Here is a 12,278-nt window from a genome sequence, read left to right on the forward strand (position 1 = left end):
ATTTCTGCCTCCTTTTGCGCGCTTTCGCTGCGGAAGAAAGGGACCCTCGCGCCTTCCCTCCCTCCCCTCCCTCTCCCCCTCCCTCCCTCTCTAAGTCCTCCTTGCAAAGGAGAAGGGGGGGGGGGAGAGGGGGTTGGAGAGAGCCGAGAGGGGAGCGATGGCATCTTTCCAAGCTCTTTGTTATATTCGCTGCACATGGAGTTTAGGAGTTCAGAAAATGGCGCTTCTCCCAAATTTATTTCAAGAAATGTAAAGAGAGAGAAGGGGGGGGGAGAGCATGGGGTGCGGGTGGGGGGGCAGGGAGGAGGAGACCTGGAAACCGGGCTGGGTGGCCAAGTGGCGAGTTGAGACTCTGGTTGCATTAGGGGTGGGGGCGTCGGAAAAAAGAATGTGCGGGACGGGAGAAATGCGATGTTGTCGCTCGAAACGGGGGGGGGGGTGCAGGAGAAAAAGAAGTTTCTAAAGTTGAGGAGCGATTTTCAAGATATGCCCGTGCTCTCCGCCCTCGGAGAAGTGCCGTCGCACGTCGGAGGTTGCCCTGGGTGGGCAACGGAGGAGTTGCTGGGGAGAGGGAGGGGGAGAGGGGGGGCGCTGGGAGGGGATTCCAGGCAAAGGCGGCGCGCGCGCGGGAGGGGGGGGGGAGAGAATCTTTATTATTTCGGCGGCGGCTGCGTTTAGTCCCAACCTTGACTTGGGTCTCTCCTTCCTCTCCCGCCCCCCCCCCGCCTCCCTCTCTCTCCCGCCGCTTGGAGAAAAGGAGCTTAGGCGAAAATCAGAAACTCCTTACTTTATAGCGGGGTGTGCGTGGGGGGTACTTTTAATATTTTATTTCACAAGCTACGCTTCCCTCCCGCTCCTTTCTTGAACGGGGACAGGTAGATGACCCTGTTGCCCCCACCCCCGTCCATTTCGGCCCCCTCCGTCGGTTTCCTTAAATAAATAAGCAAACGCTCCAACGGCCCTTCCAGGAATGCAGGTCGGGCGCGCTTGGGCTGCGGGAGAGAGAAGAGGACTTTTGCGCTCTTATTTTTCCGCGAGCGAGAAAATTGGCGCCATTGGGGAAAAAATGCGGTTCCGTAGCGGGAGCGGCCAAACACCCGAGGAAGCGCTCTTGGCACATTTCTGCTTTGCTCCGTCTTATGGGGGGGGGGGAGAAGAGAAGGGAAGAGAAATGTCCCACCCCCACTTTTTTAATAAGCGCAAAGCAAAGCGCCCAACCCGACCCCGCTTGACTTGCTTGGCTCGCCCGCTCAAGTTCTCTCCCCCGAAGCCGAAGCGCCTCGGCGCGGCGCGTCCCGGGGGAAGGAAGGAGAGGCGCGCAGAGAAGAGCCCAGGCGCGGAGACTGGCGCGTGCGCGCAGGGGCAGAGGGAGAAATTACTTGGGAAATATATGTAACGAGGAGCCGAGAAGAGCCGGAGACTTACCCAAACCCCCCAAGCCCACCCCGCTTATGCCGAATCAGGCATCTGGAGGGGGGGGGAGAGAGAGAGTTTTGTCTCTTGCCATCGCGTGATAAGTGGTGTGTGGACGTCAAGAAGCGCCATAAGTGGACGGGGAGGGCAAAGCGCAGCCTGGAGAGAAAGGGGTGGGGTGGGGGCAGAGAGGATAGTCCAGCAGAATAGGAGTGATGATTATGAGGATGATGAATGCTAATAATACAAATAATAATAATAATAATAATAATAATAATAATAATAATAATAATAATTACTACTACGAAGGGCTGAAGGAGCAGCCTGGACGTGGCCGCCTTTCGCCTGCCAAACCCGGGTGCCAGCCTGTTGAGTCTCGCTCTGCGCCCCCCCCCCCTCCAATCACTGGCCCGTCTGAGTTGCGACGGGTCCGATTGCACAGGCTGCTGGCGAAGCAGCAGCTCGCTCTGCCCGCGCAACTCGCAGCGCCTTCTTCCCCGGCCGCCGGCCGCTCAAGCTGCTTTTCGCCGTCGGGCAAGGGCAAGAATATTGTGCGCGGGGTGGGGTGGGGGGAGCCGAGGATCTGGGGTGGAGAGCGAGGGCTCCCGGGTCTCTTTCCGCGCGATTCCTCCGGCTCGAAGCGGGAAAAGGCGATCCGAGCCGGAGTGAGCGCGGCCTCACTTCGCTTGCAGAGCCGGAGGGAAGTCGAAAGTTGAGAGAAGCCAGTTGCAGCTCCTCGCACTTACACAAACGCGCGCACACACCCCGAATTCCCTTCGCTGCCGCTATTAACGCGGGAATCCAAAGTAAAAAAGAAAAAAGCCCCGCCACTTACTTTTGCGGCTCCCAAAATTATATTTATTTGGAAACCCCCAGACTTTGAAAGGTGGCCTCGGGTAGACACACAGACGCACATATTTAGGGGAAGGGTAGAGCTGTCTTGCGCCCCTTCCGCGCGCTGGGCTTGTTTTTAGCAAAAGCAACCCGAGGTGCGTGAAACTTGGAAGCCCCGTCCGGATTTTCCTGACCGTCGGGCGTCCGGATGCCCCCGAAGCGGCTCGGCCGGCCTCCCGAGGTCGCGTCCCGCGCGGAGATCCGTGGCAAACTTTATTGGGGGTCCGAGTGGGAGACGCTGTCGCGGCGTCACGGACTATTCTCAGAAATAATTGGTGCCTAGGAGATAGTTTTCATGGTTGGATTTGGGGCGCAGAGTAGGGAAAGGAAAGCTATATTCGCGTGCGAGGAGAAGTGTTATTTTTTAACTCTTACAGACGAGTGGCAAGCGGAGTATCCATTCTGAAATACATTTTTTCTTACCCCAACCAAGTTACAATTTTAGCAGCGCGTTGCTTCTCGCTGTTCTGAAAAGATCTCTTCCATGTGTAGCAAATATATATATATATTATCTATGACGATGAATATAGTTTGAGGGATTGAGCTAGGCGCTGGAAGCGCGTTCCTATGCTTATATGCTTGTCAGAATTGGTGGCTCTAAAACGTCGTGCACAGAATATGTTTACAATTAAATATATTTATATATTACCTCTCTTTTTTTAGCTTAGTGCACGCACGGTGTACATATGCATATGTTGTTGTATGAAATGCAGAACAGCTCAGGCATATTCCATTTTATAAATGTTTACACATTCTGCAATATATTCCATATTATAAACAATTCCTCCTTTATTTTGCTTTACCCAAACATTCTTCCAGTGGTACCTCTAAGGGTGTCATGCCCGTTCCCACTTGCAAACTCCTCCAAAAGTAGTACATGAAAAATCCAAATAGAAATATCAATATAACAAAGCAATAATCACATGTGAAACATACACAAAAGCAAAGTTGATACCTAAAAAGCTTACCAGCAGAGAATTCAATTTAAAATGCCTTTATTGGCATATAATTATTTCTCTGCCTTTTGGAGGCTAAAAATAAATATTTCTTGAGGTAACTAAGAGAACAATGCTAAACATATGATTTGAGGTTTATGGACTACATCCTAAGGCTGGTTCCTCAATAACTACCTGCTTTTTATCTCAGTTTGTAAAAACAACCCAGAGCCATATTTATTTGTTCAGTTAGTTAATGTAAATCCCCCCCCCTTGGCCCATCTAATTATAAAGACAAATTACAAAACATTGAAACTTATAAAACAGCCCCAAACCTATAAAATAGCTGGGGGGGGGGGGAGAACTTGAAGATCAATCAAAAGAGAGAAGTCCATTAATTGTTAGTATAAGGAGATGTACGCATATTTCTGTAGCATATGCATCATTCAAGCTGTGCTATCATAGTAATGCAATATAAGGTCCTTTTTCGTATTTTGTTTGCTATCTGTTTTAGTGTAGATGAGTATCTAACTTGCAAGGCCTATGGGCAAAGTGAATTTAAGGTGGCGGTTTTGAAAAGAGGAATCCTTGTGTTCAGTTCTTTGCTTTTTGTCTTGCCCCTGGGTCAGTGCCAAGGCAGAGAGTCCAGTTTCGTTTCTGCCTCTGGGAAGGAAAACCTTGTGCTCCTTTAAAGAGTTGCCCTTTATTTGTGCCCGATGAATTAAACAAACCTGGCTTGATCCATGGCAAATGCCCTCAGTAGATAAGAGAGTCTCTCTCCTCCCCCCCCCCCCCGCCACCCCTTTGAACTGGATTTCTTTTGTTACGATTTTGTAGGCCTGGTATTTTGTTTCCCTTGTGGATATTCATGCTGCTAGTGTGACTACCCTCCAAATCACCCACCCCATTCTGAACCCTGTAGGGCTCCCACTTTTCCCAGGTGACATTCCATTTGCTCAACTGATGCATCTCATACCATAAAGAGGCTACCTTGGAGCCCAATCCTGTCCAGCTTGGATTGACCCCAGCTGCCTCTTGTACTATAACCGGGCTTGATCCATTCAGTTAGCTTGGAGTTTTGCTTGCACAGCTTTTGACTTGCATTAGTGTTTTCGACAGCCGATGTTTGCCCAAGTTCCCGGGGTATTGTACACAGACCTGAAATTATCGTCGTGCCCTCGCAGTCCCATTTTTCCTGAAGTGGCCACCAGCACAGAAGGGTTTCATTTATTATGTGGTGGAATGTTGGACTCTTTTGCACTTGCATTGTGGTTCCCATGTTAGATCTGTTCTCCTTTCTAGAAGTTTGTTATCTGAGACTTTAGTTTTGCAGGCAGCTCAGAAGCATACGCAACGTAAAATCAGGCTGCTAATGTTGAATCGACACACAGCATGTAGAATGCCATTTTATTTGAAGGGTGTCTGTGATGCAGCGGAAGATGTGTATGTGTAGGGGCGAGGGTTACAAATTTTGTATAATTTTGTATAACTTCCTAACATTATTTGCAATTCAGAATAACTGGGCAGGTTTTCACAAAGGGCCTAATAATAATAATAATAATAATAATAATAATAATAATACTATTTTTTATTTATATCCTGCCCTCCCCAGCCAAAGCTGGGCTCAGAGCAGCTAACAACAGATTTTCTTTTTGAAAATCTGAATCAGGAGTAGTTGCAGAGTTGATTTGGATTATGGTTATAATCTATATTGCGGTATTGTGTTGTTGCCATTATATCTTTTATGTACAGGTAAGCCTCTATATATTACAGGTAGCCTCTAGGGGTAGGGCATTAGTATATAACATGGAATACCCTAACACATAATAGATGGTGAGTATCATAATGGCAGAGTATGTGTAGCGCAACAGAACATTTCTTGTCTGCCCTCAAACATTTTGCCAATCTAGATGACTGCAGAAGCCGATCTGAGAGATGCAGCCTATAACCTCGTGCAACATTGTCCAGAGTGCAGGTGTGAATCTGTCCGAGTGTGCACAGATGCCCCAATATTCTCTGCAAAATTACAAGGGATTTGGGGACACACTCTTCGGTGTGACTGGCGCCAATATTCTGCTTTTGTGCTTAAATGTAGAAACTCCTCTCATTCAGATGTACACGTTAGCAGCACTTTCAAGCTATCTATCCTCACATTTAGAATGGCTCAGAAACTACGTTAAGAAACTGGCGGTTAATAGGCAAATGTAGGCCTCTGCATGCAAATACTGTATTGAAGAAATTGGGACTATAATATATTTATTATGTAGTCTTAAGACAATATCTTAATGAGAGCAGTTGTTTATGTACAGATACCAAGACATTAAGAACAAGATGTGTGTGATATCAGTTGTGTACAGTCAGTGCAATAATTGGCTGCAGGGATGATTGAGGCCCTTCTATGGAAATGGTTTGAAATATGGAATAGAGCTGCTGAACTGTATATGTCAGTCCCTATTACATTCCTATATTTGCTGGATTTTAAAGTTAGGGTAAGTAGCTTATTTTCTTTTATTTGTTTAGGCTGCATTCTTATATCTGCAGTTGCGAGCAAGTCTTGTTGGGAGTTACTTCTGAGTAGACTTTAGGACTGCACATTTCTTACCTGCCCTGTCCCAAAGATTAGGGCTGTATAAATGTACAATTAAACATACATATAATTACATAGAAAACTGATGCAAACCAAACAGTTAATGACAGTATTTGCTAGAGTTTCACTACCCCTGTCCCTGACGCTCGGACACTAAAAGTTGGCTGGAATACTATGAAGTATTAGCATTTCTGTCTGTCTGTCTGTCTGTCTTTTCTGTCTTTCTGCCTGCCTTAAAACTAACAGACACATCTTTGGAAAATGACATTGTGTGCCAAGAGGGGACTTGAACGGTGAAAACAAATGAACTAATGCTGTCCAGCCTATCACTTCCCCTGGCTCTGTTTCAAGAGATTGTTTGCAATGCAAAAATATAAGATTGTCTGGCAGTGCAGAAGACTATTCTTTCTATCTGTTTATCAGTGTGATATTGGAGTGCCTCGCACCCGAGTCCTGTAGCAAATTTGGATGTGTTCTCATGACGTCTATAGCTTGTTGCTTTTCCACTGTAGCTTCAGGACTGATTTTGCGGGTGCTTTTATTCGCTTTGCATTGCATTCTTCTGTGAACCTCGTCGGAAGAATCTCCACATGTGGAAGCAACATGTGATCAAAAGTGCTTTATAAAGCTTTGCCTCTGTGTAACGTCCTGGAGCACCCTGATCAAATCGATCAGATGTTCCACAAAGCCTGGGAGATGTGACTGCTCTCTTCTATTCAGCTCTTTCAGTTTTAAGGAAAATATTTATCGGCTGAATTTGACATGTCCCTTCACCTCCCAAAGGGAATCCGGCCATAGATTCTTTTCTGGGGTGGGAATGTGGCTGGAATATTTCCATTAAAATGTGAAATATCAATAACAGATTTCATGTGTTTGTGTTGTGGGCTGTGAGGACTGGATGGAGAATTCTTTATGGCAAGTTATGGTGAGGAAAATGGAAAGTATCAAGATATAAGCAAACACAAAGCAAAACTGAACAATGCACCAGGCAATAAAGGAGTCTGGAATTAGTGAGGCTATAAATAAACATTTATGCAGTGTTGAAACGAGCATTCAGGTGAGTTTACAAACAATTCATTAAGATATTTATAAACTTTCGCAGTTTGGGACTATCAATAGAAACTTAATTGCAAACTGTAAACAACTTTTCTTTTCATGTGAATGATGAACGGAGGCTCCATAAATGGGTTGTTTTGTGTCTTTATTTTATTTTTTTTGCTTGGGCTTTTTTTGGTGTGTACAATGCATACCAAAAACTTAGGACGACTAATTCTACTGAATGGGTTCTTTCCCCTCTTCTACTACTAGCTTTTGAAAGCTCCTGAGATTTTGTTTTTCAAAGTAGCTTTCAGTATTAGGATGCAGTTTCTAAATGCTGCAGGAAGAAAGGTGAGCCGCTCAGCATGGCCCCTGCATTTGATTGCATAGCTTATGTAGAAAGAGCCTATAAATCAATGTGCAGTTGATACTGCAAGAACAACGCGCTTAATTGTGCGATTAGTTGAGAGCATATGGCACGTACTGTGTATATATATTCGCGGATGAACTTTGTGTATGGTGCAATCCTGACCGCGTTCGAAGGTGGGAGAAAGGCCTGTGTGGGAACTTCAAGGATCTTGCTTTCACTGACTGTGTGGCTGCAACCACAGCAGAATGGTGTTTGCATGCATTTCTTTGTGTTTGGTGTAATGCTCACTGTATATTTATCATGGGTTCCTGCCATTTAGAATAATCTGAATAGGAACCGTCATAACCCACCACCCACAAGATTTGGAAAGGGCCCATTGTTTTTAATAGGGCAACTCTGGAGTAGACTGCAACTGTACGCAATAAACATTACACATATACCCACATGCATATACACTTGATAATGTGCCCATAAAATATAAACATGTGCTGGCATACCTGCCTTTGTCTTACTACGGCGCCTCGCTCCCCTCGCAACACACATGCATTTTAATGTGTAGCTAGATATGTGCTTGCATGGCATATGTAGACAGCAAACATTCATGAAGCAAATTGTTATCTACATAGACATAAACCTATGTATGTTCTTTCTAGCCTATGGATCACACACGATTATATAAATCAAAAAATCCCACTCCATTTAACAATATTCCCCCTTGAATGTGTGACTGTTTGCATATATATGTTCCTCTTTACATGGAGGATGTTGCCTTCCTTTATTTTATTTTTTTTAACCAAGGCTGGTTGCAGGCCTGGCACATGCAGCGTTTCACACACATTTCAACGTATGGATCCTGATTTTTGGGGCAGCTTCCACAGACTTCTGTTGGATCTGGCAGACAGAATGCCAGCCCATATGCCTAAAATCTATGCATGGAGACTTGTTTATTCGAGCTCTGATTCTCCAAATAACTCATTTATCCAGAATGAGGTCATGTTCCCAAGCGTACAGCAAATATGGCAAGAAGCACTCAGCTTATCCCAGCCCCTGCTAATCTTCATTAAATCCACGTCCCCTAATTTTGTTTAGCTAACCGTTGCCTAGCCTCGCAGTGACTGTCTGTGGGGCGCAGAGGTGCTCCTCGACTCGGCTATTCTTTCAAAGTTCTCTCGTGCACTCTCCCTCCCTTTCCCAAACTTGATTTATAAAATACAGAGTTCGGGGATATCCAGCCCTAAGTAGACGGCATTTTCTCGATTGCCTCTGGGTTTCAGGGGCTCAAGGTGGTGGCGGGAGATGGATGGGGAGCTTTTCTGTTTCCATCCCTCCGTCTAGATTGTGCAGATGTTTGCCAAGTGATGATGTTCCTCTATACGTTGGGGAAGGAGGCAGCCATCCTCAAGTCTGTGGCCTTCATGCATTATGCACTGCTTTTCCATATGCCAAGTAAGTAAGGTCCTTGTCATCAGTGGGACGGCGAGCAGCCCACCCCTTTCAGGGCCTGCGTCTAAATGCCACTACAAGGTATAAATCAGGCCCCTGAAAGGGCTTGGAAATTCTTAATCACTGCTTCTGACTGTTGCCCCTCATTAGGGACCTTTTGAGAAAGCGAAGTGCTGTCTCTTCGATCCCCCAGCAAGAGAGTTAGGGGCACAGAATTAACTGTATGGCATAACTTCACTCAACGCTGCCGTCTGGGTAAACGGAGGAACGGCTTGTATTGGATTACCATTTGATTTCAGCTCGCTAGGTGTTTTGGATAACTGAGGCCTGGGGATAATAGGGGGGCCTGCTTGGTTGCTCCACCCCAACCACAGAATCCTTTGTGGTATTAATATGGCGGTTATGACTCTTGTAGTGGTTGCAGCGGATTCTTAAAGTGTGTGTGGGGGGGGAGAGAGCGAGAGCTTTGCTGGGAGAGTTAGGCAATGCCAGGAGAAAGATAATGGGGAAAGACAGTGAAGGAGCCAAATGGCATTCATAATAAAACCACAATCCAGTTTTGGAGGACAGGGAGAATTATACTTTTAAAACTAGCAACACCCATCAGCTTGAAAAGCCATACGCATGATTTCTGAAAGGTGGCATCTTTAGCCAAAGCCTGCTTACTTTGACTCATATTCGTCTGGAAAATCTGCTGCCTGCCCTCCTTTTCTGTGTAATTCGTATAAAGAAGAGGTGCTGCGATGCCCCTTTCATGTGTTGGCAGCTCTTGGAAAAGTTCAGGTGGATTTTTCATGACTCTAGGAAGCTGCTGACAGGAGCCCAGAAAGCTGCCTTGTAGAGAATCAGACCATTGCTCCATCTAGCTCAGGACATTCTCTGCAGACTGCTAGCATTTCAGATGGGGTTTCCCCCTCCCAGACCTATTGGGAGGTTGGAGTTGGAACCTTCTATATTCAAAAGCATATCGTGTTCTTCCACAGAGGTGTTGCCGTTCCCCATATGATATTGGATCTTCAAACAGGGAGATTTCCCAGACCTGCTTGGCCTATGAGAATGCTCTCAAAGGGGCACTTTAGCATCCATTTGCTCTGCAGACATGAATTTCCTTCTCTACTGGCTGCAGGCCGTACAAAGTGCTGAACATGACTATGCCTCAGATGAGCAGGATCTGTGCAGTTCAGCCACACTGGCGGAACACGACCTTTTTACAAAAATCACAGAGGCCCGCTGGAGTTTGGTCACATTGAAGTTTTTCGCCTTCTTCTGCAATAAATCTAAGAACTCATTTGCTGCAAAGTGGGCATCTTCCTGTCAAAGACCTATTTATTCACATATGTATTTATAAAAACAGCTGTGGAGGGTGTGGGGTTTTTTTTAACCTTAAAAGAAACAAGTCAAGGGCGGTTAAATAATTGAAAAGGACTGAAATTTCAGAGAGAATACGAAAAGAGAAAATGAATGAGGGAGGGGGGTTGATGGGGGTGGGAAGAGCAAGCATTGTTTCATAATTGATTTGGGGGGGGGGTAAAAAGCACTTTCTTGGGGGGGGGGACTCTGGCCCAATAACATTCCTCCTAGAGAAGGGGGAATTTTGTCTGGCTTGTTAGTCCCTCTCCCTCCCCACACTGTTGCTTGACAAGTGTTTAAAAATGCATGGTGCACTAAATGAAATAAATTCTGAAAGTGTAAAGCAGCGGATTGCTATAAATTTATAATCTGCACCTACTGGAATTTGTATCCAGTGAGGCTGATTTACTGCACAGATTAGAGCAACTTTACTCGACGTGTATGTATCTATCTGTGGCAGGCGATGGCAGCTTGAGATGGCTCTGTAGCCCTGCCTGTCTCTTTGGAGGGGAGTGGCAGATGAACCCCAACAGGAGAGAATGGGTTTGAGAACAAAAGAAGCAAACGGAGGCTGCATCTAGCAAGGGAGAATAATTTTCTGCCGGCCGTTGCATCGTCCGGTTTTAGCAAATCCATTCGTATCACACGAACTGAAGCGCCTCAATTTCTTCAGGGTGCTCAGCTTCAACTTAGCGTGTGGCAAAACAAAGCAAGCCGTTTACTTAGGTATCAGGCCCCCAATGGCATCCTGTGACATCATGCATTTGTTAAGTGCGATTGTACTATAGGGCATACGTACTTCGTGGCACAAAGGAGCAAGAAAGTTTCCTTCTAGCAAGAGATCATGTGTATGTGTGTGCCTTTGGGTAACATCAGATAAAGCACTTTTTAGGTCTGATGTGGGCATTGTCAACCAGAAACAGTTATTACACCCGCTCCTTTGAACGGAAGGGACAATTTAGATATTATTATTTTTTTAAAAAAAGTGGATTCTATGCGTTAAATTATGTCCCAAGCATCATTTTTGTAATAGTAATTCTTAATAGTGTTAACGGTTGCCTCTTTTTTTGCAGACGTGTCACAAGCACAGGTGTGCAATATTATCGTGTAATATTATATATGTCTAATACATTTATGAAACAGAACCACATGCCTTTTCACCTCCTGACTCCCATATTTTTTTTAAAAAAGCCATATCATCATCATCATCAAAACTATTCCTATGCCTGGAACAGCTTGCTTGGCTAGCAGAAATTCAACAAGTACAGCGCATGGTGAAGCCCCCGTTATCTGACTTTCTGAGGAAAGCCTCACCTGTTGGATTTCAGCCTTCTTAAAAGAGCAGGAGCATTGCCAGGAAAAGAGAGGAGAGGCTTATTTTAATGTTTGAAATATAAACTTAATATCTGGATGGGGGGCATTGTTTTACTTTGTTAGTATGTTATGCATTTTCATGTTTTTATATTGTAAATCGCTTTATGATTTAGAAATTTAATTAACAACAACAACAACTTAATATACAGGAATATCTTAAGGAATTAAATATTCATGGAAGAGTGGAGTTTTAAATATTTTTTGCATAGAGGCAATTTTGCTAAAGGGGGCTAAAATGTTGCTGGATGTAAAGGGGGAAGGATATTTTGAAAGAGAGCTGAGATGGGATAGCATTTCGTGTCTTTTTGTGCTAATATTTCCCCCTCAGTAGTCCTGACTTGTGTGATATTCTGGCTTTTCAAATTGAAATATCCTACTATACTGCACCAAGTGGGGCATTTTGGACCACGCCGTCTTTCTCTCCCACCTTTGTTCTACATATTCACAAGGTGTACGGTCCAGCCCGAAACTCTTCTGAACAAGCCCCAAAGAAATGAACGGGAAGCATGGAAGGGCATTGTAGTGATCTGAGCATCTGTCAGGATTTCTTGTGGCTGTTGTCTGTCCCTTGTAGGAGAAGACACACATTTCTCCAAACGCTGGGGCGGGGCGGGGGGGACTAGAGTCATGTATATGTGCTTAAGCCATGTATATATGTCTAAGTGTGTCTGGAGCTGGTAGATTTGGCCACTCAGAGAAAGTGAATCCACTGTTGCTTTTAGGGAGTTTATGTTATCTGACCACTTCCACCCACTCCTGTGGTGTTTCCCTGGCAAGGCAAGGACAAGCCGTGCATCTGTGTGGGAGGGGAAGCATTGTGTGGAACTAATTTACAGCAGTAGCTAAGACTGTGGGGTGATAATTAAGACAGTGT

At 45.3% G+C, this 12,278-nt stretch overlaps 1 protein-coding gene across 9 annotated transcripts in view; it reads left to right on the plus strand.

Moving 5' to 3' along the window:
• NFIX (nuclear factor I X) overlaps window positions 1-12,278 on the plus strand; it is a 256,420-nt gene that overhangs the window by 56,927 nt on the left and 187,215 nt on the right. The gene's annotated exons all lie outside the window — the stretch shown is intronic.

This window comes from Podarcis liolepis, assembly GCF_965112155.1.
Source record: "Podarcis liolepis genome assembly, chromosome: 17".
Taxonomy (NCBI): Eukaryota; Metazoa; Chordata; class Lepidosauria; order Squamata; family Lacertidae; genus Podarcis; species Podarcis liolepis.